The sequence below is a fragment of the Pinus tabuliformis genome, chromosome 9, assembly GCF_031772625.1.
Source record: "Pinus tabuliformis cultivar Carrire ecotype Pingquan chromosome 9, CPIR1, whole genome shotgun sequence".
Lineage (NCBI taxonomy): Eukaryota > Viridiplantae > Streptophyta > Pinopsida > Pinales > Pinaceae > Pinus > Pinus tabuliformis.
The window spans coordinates 11,981,007-11,989,864 of NC_142307.1; the positions used below are offsets into that span (position 1 = coordinate 11,981,007).

Consider the following 8,858-nt stretch of genomic DNA (forward strand, 5'->3'; position numbering starts at 1 on the left):
TTTTGAGTCTTGGAGAATGCATGTGTATTAGCCTCTCTACAAAGTTTTAAGGCTAGAGCACATCCAATGCTACAAAAATCAACATTTGATTTTCCCACCATGGATTAGGTCACTAGAGTTTTGCAGTCGTTAGTACCAACTTATAAACAAGCTCCAGGCATCCGAGTAAACCAACTGGTGCCCAACGACAACTACAAGAGATACTTGGATGAGTATTGGGAGGAAATCACATAGATGTTACAAGAAGCACAACTAGAAATTTTGATGGACATTTATTTGTGATATTTGGTGAGGTAATTTCATATAGCATTGTTTGACTATTACTAAGGATTAAAAAAGCATAAAATGGATCTCACAATAAAAAGTGTATCCTGTTGTCCATGCATGTTGTAAGGTGAATTACGAGGTATTATCTAATAAGCTTCAATACAAGGTATATATTAACACCCTTTGAACAGTTGATCTTGATATTGAGCGTGCTTATTCACCCTGCTCCCCTCGAACAAGAAAAATGGAAGAGCAAACATGGTGAACGGATTACACACAAATAATTCGTATATTATAATCAAAGACAATTACAAGCCACATAAATAGTGCTCATGAGATCCAACAGATTCCAAATAAGGAATTGCTTGTTAAGAAGATCTCTCAACAAATTCCAACAACCAACCAACCTAATCTATCAATTTACTAATGTAAGCATTATTTCCAAGTTCCCCCTTTAATGCTTACATTTACATCATTACAAAAAATAAATTACAATCAGCATGTGTCATTTGTCTGATTGATCTTCCTCAGCACTTGTCCCCACTGTAAACTCTCCAGACAACGCTCTTTTCAACACCACAATATTCGAGCTTCCTATTCAACTCATTTAAGACATACTTATCTCTAACCATCTTTGATGAACTTTGCAAGATCAGCAATATTGACAATTTGGCTTGTTGGGGCTTCCGCGATAAGAGCTATCAAATAATGATCCATCCTATGGACCAATCACCATCTGTCGAATATTTCTCTTTCGGCTACCCATCAATTGCTAGGCAGATGATCTGAACACTAATTGTATTTAAAAGTTGATCTAACAACTTGCCCTATTTCACACACTATAACCTATAATTTTGTTTAGGGATTTCTGAGCACCGAGAACAACAAACCATAACAGTATGTAAACACAATTAAATCAATAATATGTTAAGGGTTTCCAAACGCCAAAAACTATTGATTTGAATTATGTTATACTGTACAATCATTGGTTCTGCACCAAATATAACTTACAAAATATATATGTACAATCATTGGTTCTGCACCAAATATAACTTACAAAATATATATATATATATAACTGAAATCCACATAAACACAAATATTCCAAAATACGATTCGTCACATGCTTCTCACACACCTACTGCCAAAATAAAACTGCAACAATGACATCTCCACAATTCTAAAAAAAACTTGATTTCACTCCGACTAAAATGAACCATTTTCAACCAGCAATGCAGGACTTAGGCCCAGGAACAATTTGTATGTAGAAGTTGACCGATCTCGTTTGATAAAACATTGCATGGTGCATCACGTGATCCTGGTTTTTTCAACTATATTGGAAATGTAAGCTTTCCACATTGCTCCTGTGTTTTGACAACTTCTTTAGTTATCTCACGCCAAGACTTGCAGATGCCAGCGCAGGCAACTACATTTTTTCGATCCGGCCAGGTACCTTCACTAGCTTCCAAGCGTTGAATCACATTATGAAGTAATTCTGGTGGAAGATTGGCCCATCGACTTTGTTGGACAAAGAGAACTCGACTCAGAGTATCATCTATGGTTGCCTGAGACCTTGCCCTGTGGTTGTGTAAAACCTTCATGTCAAAACTTCGTCGCCTAGAGATGTTGCCAATTCCATTTCGCACTTCCTTAATCTCACGCATTATGCTTCTCAGACATCTCGACATTTCTGTAGTATCTTGCCATAAAAGCTTTCCTTCCAGATAAAATACTCAGCCACTGTTCCACGGAGCGCAAAATAAAAATATTAAATTCACTCCTACAGGCCCATTCCACGTCTCCAGCCACTGTTCCACGGAGCGCAAAATAAAAATATTAAATTCACTCCTACAGGCCCATTCCACGTCTCCATGTCTTGAGCTCCTAGGAGAGCGCTCTCATAAATGGCGGCAAGTTTCTGCTAATCCAATAAGATGTCCCCGACTCCACTTCTCACGCAGATCTTTCACGATCAACAAGAGATTTTGATGTCTGAAATCTCTTGATGCCTGATCGATCTCTTTTGCGACTTGAAACCTAGACGTATAGAAACTCGGCATGCAACAGGGACTGGACGGTAGGTCTCAGATCCAGAGTAACGGTACATACATAAAACCAAATGATAGCAAGTGTCTTATAAACAAAGCGGTTTCTGGATGTAAACGATTGTACAGCGTGCTTCAACAAGCTCTCCAAAGAGTGAGTTGTCCAAAACTTATTCCCAGTGTCGTTGCACCCGCATAAGGCAATATTTAAGTCAATAATCAACAAGGCTCTCTGGTCCCAGCTCTAATCCGATAAGGAATCTCACAACGATTTCTCTCAAAGAGTGACGATGCATAGGACCGGGATCCAGCACACAGAAGGCTTCTCCACACAAGTAGCAATACAGTTGCGCTTCTCCCAATGTCGATCGTCTCAACCACATCAATCTTACAAACACAATAACACAGATCGTCTCAACCACATCAATCTTACAAACACAATAACACAGAGACAAATACACGCTCTATATTATTCTATGTACAGAGTATAGATTTAATCTTCGTGATCCTTCCATCTTCCTGGGCTTACAAACACAGTAACACAGAGACAAATACACGCTCTATATTATTCTATGTACAGAGTATAGATTTAATCTTCATGATCCTTCCATCTTCTTGGGCTCTCCCTTGCGGGAGTCAAGCCCAAACAGGCTTTAATACTAACAAAAAGAAAAATGGAGGAAAAATATGGTGGACAAATTACACACACAAATAATTTATATATTACAATCAAAGCCAAACTACAAGCTACATAAATAGTGTTCGTGAGATCTAACATATTCCAAACAAGGAAGTGCTTGTTGAGAAAATCTCTCAACAAATTCCACCAACCAGGCTAACCTATCAATTTACTAATGTAAGCATTATTTCCAAGTCTCCATCCCGCTATTTCTTAACCTTGCTTGTTACTCAGTGGCCTTGGCCTGCCTGCAATATTGCTGCCATTGGATAGTAAAGCTAGCCTCTTACATCAAAAGCTCAAATTTTGAAATTTTGTTCCAGGAACAGAGTATGCTATGAAAGTATTTGCTTGCATGTCATAAAACAATGCAAATTAGTATCACTCTACTTGTTCCATATAAGGTACAATCATGGTAGTCCAAGACACAATATTTTGTTTGGGCATTTCTTCAAATAGTTGTCATACATCATGGATGTTATAATTATCAGCAAATCCTACAACAATAGTTGTCCATGATATGACATCTTGCCCAGTCATTGCATCAAACATATGGCATGCATCCAAAAAATTTCCCACCTGAGCATATCCTTATTTTGCTAACCAATTGCTTGATAACTCATGAGACCTTCTCTATGTGTCCATTCTGTGACGATTGGAGCAATTAGCTCAGCTTCTAAAACTACCCTCCACCCAGCTGGCCATAAGTAATCAAAATAGGGAATCCACCATTCCTCATAGTTTTGCCAAACTGTTTGTAGGTGATCTCTATGCCCCCTTTTTAGCATATGCCACAATAATTATATGTCTGATGACACCAACACTTTCAAGGATTTTGTCAAAAAGTTGGCATGCATTCTCAAAATTTTACCTCTATGCTTTATCTCTGGCCCATGAAGTCCTGGTGTTGAAACATGGGCTCTAATACCACTTGTAACATCCCGCAGCCACCTAGCTGGGCAATGCCACCACTCTGACCTTGATGCCATAACCACAAACATATAAAATATAACCAGAGCAACATGATAACATATATAAGACAAATATACATAAGCAATAAATATACTCTTATCTAATAAAAACCTCCAACCGACCATAAACCTTGAACATTCCACCCAACATAAACCGCACTAGTCCAACTCTCAGTAGTGGGTCACCCAAGTTGGGGCCGTGACTCCGCAATGACAATGGCTACCTAAATCCATGTACATAACTAGTACCAAATATGAGCAGGGCCAAGGTACCAAATCCAAACAACCTCCAACCAACAATCTCACATGCCCATCATCCCATACAATCCAACATAGTGCACCCCTTTCTTTGCACTGGTAGTCCATCAAGTTATGCCACTACCCTTCCAGGGTCTCCAACTCAAGATGGTCAGGGATGTCTCAAGCCCTGTGGATTCCAAGAGTTCCAGTTGCCTTAAGGGGTCTCCAAATACCCTTCAGGCCCCTATCGGGACACATGTCCCTAGACTTCTCTCTCTAAGGCTCCAACCTTCCCCAAGGAAGTGCAAGAAGAAGTGCTCTCATACACAAATTCACCTAAGATCCAAATCCTCAAGGTACGATAGCCAAATAACGTTTGGCTTAGAATACACAGTGGCCATATGAGTAGATAGTCAATTGAATGGTGGAATCGCCTTTTATAGATATGGTGCCCCTTAAATTATGTTTTAATAATATATTTTATATTATATTATAATATAATAGTATAATATATTTTGATATCAAGCCACTTTACCTTTATAACATTGGCTCGAGAAAACATAATGTTTTCTTAGCTTAGCCCCCCTGCTTAGCTCCTTCACCTTTTCTATCATGGATTCCTAGCCTGCCATACTTTTTACTCCCCTAATTTGCAACCACGGTGTTATTTTATTAATTCAACATGTTTATATTTTATATTTTCTCGGCTTGTTGGCCTTTCAACACATGAATTCTTTGGCATAACCACATAGGAACCCTAGCCTTAAAACACATATGTACATTGGCCCACTCGCCTAACACATTTATACATACAAGAACGCAGGCCTCACCAACCTAATTAGCATGTATTAGCTCACCAACCTAAGTATCATATGTACAGATACATTACAATTCAGAGGTTTCGATCGAAGGTATTACATCATCAAAAGGGGAACATAATACATATGTTATTGACACTTTTAACATTGGTCCACAAACATCTGAATGTAGTCAATCTAGAATCCCCTTATATCTATGCTCGCTGTTTGGGAAAGCAACATCGGCATGCTTTCCAAACATGCACCCTCTACAAGCACCATGTTGCACAAGAACTCTAAAAGATCTATGACTATCTCCCTTAGAATAGGCAACATCTTGTGAGGTAGGTGCTCACACAAGTTGTCATTTTTATGCACCAGGACTCTAACAAGTTCACCCTACAACCTATACAAATTACCTTCCTTATCTCCAATTACCTAGGTTGTATCCAAGCTATAATCCTTCAACTCAATGAGGACTTTCTAATTCTAAGCTCAATAATAAATCCCTTATCCTCCACGGCCGAAACTAAAAGCAAATTCCTCTTGAGACCTACAACAAAAAATACATCATCAAAATCTAAAGAATTATCTAACTTGAGCTAGAAAGGAATAGTACAAGCCCTTGATATTAGGTACCTGGCATCATCACCAATCTCAACCTATACTTCTGAGTCCTTCTCCAGACTAAAATACAATAGTTGAGCTCATGTCATATGTCAAGATGCCCCACTATCTGCCTACCATGTTGATATATGGTAACATCGGATGTGCTCTAAGTCTCAAATATTTTAGGGAGGCTTACACATATGTATTCCACAATACCCGGAAATCCTTTTGGAAAATTCCACCCAAAGACAGTTTTATTAAAATAATTAATTATTTTTAATGGGACCTATTGTCGCACAGTGTCTAGGCATAGCAACAATGCTCAGAGTAAGGGTTGTCACTATTGATCCTTACTCACTCCGTTTAGACTCTCTCCTAGGCAAGTCAAAGGGGTAGTCCCTGAGGTAAATGGATGAAAAATCCTATGGATCACGGGCTCTAGGAGATTTTAATGATGGATAACCTCACGAATTTAAATGAATCTCGATTAATTCAGATGAATCGATTAAACGCTAATGCAACCAAGACACGACCACAAGATAGAAACAATTATAGACTAGTGCCTTTATGTTCAATTAATCGTAGATTAAGTAAGAAGACAAGTTATCTAGAACAATTTTCCAATATGTGACGAATAATGACAATCAATATAAACGCCCAAAATTGTATCATGCAAGAGATTTCAGATTTAAAATGATTATCGATAATGACCAAGATCTAGAATTAATTAATTTTCTCCAACAGTCAACATAACTTCAAACATTTATTGTACTTTGACCATAGGAAAATCATTAAAATGCATTTAATGACCAAATAATACTAAGGAAATTTATGTTTAAATTTTTTAATTATTCCTTAGGAACTTAATTTAATGTGAAAAATAAAGAGAACAAATCAAAGGGTTAAAAAAATCGAAATTTTTGATGGGCCATAGGCCACATTAAAAATTTAATATTCAAGCAAAAACCCCTTAATTTATTTCATTTTTAATTCTCAAGTCACCAAAAAATTTAAGATTTTTTAGAAATTTTTTAATGTTTTAATGTTTTTTAAGATTTTTTAGACTTTATATTTTTAAATATTTTAGATTTTATTTGTTGTCGCGTAGAATGTCTAGACACCGCGACAACGCTCAGATCAGGGGCTATCACCCTAATCCCAATCTCTCGGTTTAAGTTGTCTCCCTACAGCAAGCTAAGGGGGTAGACCCTATGGAAAAATGGAATGAAGAAGAACTAATTGGGAACCAACCAATTTGGGAGACACAGCGAGGCAATCAAGTACTTGATTAAGATTCAGCAAGACTTAGGATTAAATTAGATTTTAAACGATTAATACCATTGCCTTATGGAGTCAACGATCTTTCTAGGGAAATGAAAACCAAGTAATCGATTACCAACTGTTGCTTAGGTGAATGACTATGAAATGCAGATCCTAAAACTTAATGTGAGATGCAGGAATCTTGGTTGATTTTAGTTAAATGCTTACTTAGATTGTGAATCCTTCAATCCTTTTTGTGTTGAGCCTGATTTCGTAGTAATTGGCAAAGAGAAGGTCAGGAGAAGCACACTAAGGTGTGATTAACGATACCTCTCCTGAACTTCTAACATACCCAGTGCCTCCTGTGCTGCAGAGACTTGTGGCTCTAATGACTCCAAGGTCACCATTTTAAGTACTATTAAAACAGGGTTCTCAAAAAAAGACGGATGGAGATCTATCTGTCTATCGACCAAGCTTATGCTTGGAAGTAAATTTTATCTATGCAAAGTTAACTTATATGCAAATGCACCGGTAGATGAAATGAAGCTAGACTCGAGGATGGGGAAACATTTGTGTTGCTAAAGCCCTCAATTACCCAAATGAAATGTTCGCTTTATTAGATGAAGACTTAAAAGATAAACTCTTGAAGATATTAAAAGTAAAACATTGGCTTATCTTAAATCTTCTTGATACAATTTAGCTCAAAGAGAACAAAAACAACTTTGCAATTTGATTTCAATGTCAACAAATTTTCACAAATATTCAGCTTAGGACGCAGAGGAATGCGATCTATTATAGTTTCATGACAGAGCTCTTTAACAATCGCTTGATATTTGCAAAATGTCTAACATGTAACGAGCATTAAATAATTCAAGCAATGATGCAAGATATTCAACAGATGCACAATGTTCTAGCAATTAAATTTCAAGAGATACAAATACTTTAAACAACCATGAAATTTAAATGCTAACCAATTTAGATCCTAGAATTGAAAGATTTATGCTTAGTGACCCAAATCTAGGAAATTTACCACCTTCCTATTGTTAAACTTAGAATATCAAAAATTTAAGCACATTTAACTAAGGAAAAATTTTGATGCCACACAAGTTTTTATTTTAGATCTTAACCTTAGCACAAAAAAACACCAAGAATAAATTTTAAATTGACAACTTAATTATTCCTTAAGTGAATTTCTCGATATGCTAAGCATAACTCAAAGAGACCAAAATAACTAAATAAATAAAGGATTTGATAAATTTTTAAATTTTTTATGGGCCAGAGGCCATATAAAAATTTAAAACCTTTAGATGTGAAAATTTAATTAGATGTAAAGCAAATTTTAGTTACGTAAAATGAACTTTTTAGGATTTTAGGGTTTTACATATTTATGTTTTTTGTTTTTACGATTTTAATTTTTATAAAAAAAATTTAGATTTTTTAAATTTTTACAAATTTTTTAATGTTTTTTAGATTTTTAACTTTTAGGATTTTAATTTTTTTATGATTTTTTGAATTTAGATTAAAAAAAATAAAAATTCAAAGTCAAACAAAATTAGACAGAAAAAAATTGGAACTTTGAAATTTTTTATGTTTTTCAGATTTCTTTTTTAAATAAAAAATGAAAATGATAAAATCGAAACCAAAGATAAAAAATAAAAATTATATATATATATATATATATATATATATATATATATATACAAACCCTATCCCAAACTATACATAACACAAAACGTGGAATGAAACTAAACCTAGACTTCACCATACATAATAGCAAAAGAAATCGAATTTTTATTGTTTTACGGTGTGTGCAGGTGATGGCAAAAGCGTGGGAGAGCTTCGGCGGTGGCACTGAAGGTATGAGAAAGGGAACGCGGGAGTTGTAGTGAAGACACAGTATGGCAGTGTGAGGCAGCGATGAGGGAGAGGACGGAAGGGAAATGGAGGCTGCAGATAGGGATGCCAACAAACAGTGTGAAAGGGATCCGAG

The 8,858-nt window shown here is 36.1% G+C and overlaps 1 pseudogene; it reads right to left on the reverse strand.

The window, feature by feature from the left end:
* Positions 1 to 1,598: 1,598 nt before the first annotated feature.
* On the reverse strand, positions 1,599 to 1,955 carry LOC149146871 (tubby-like F-box protein 13 pseudogene; annotated as a pseudogene).
* Positions 1,956 to 8,858: the final 6,903 nt, after the last annotated feature.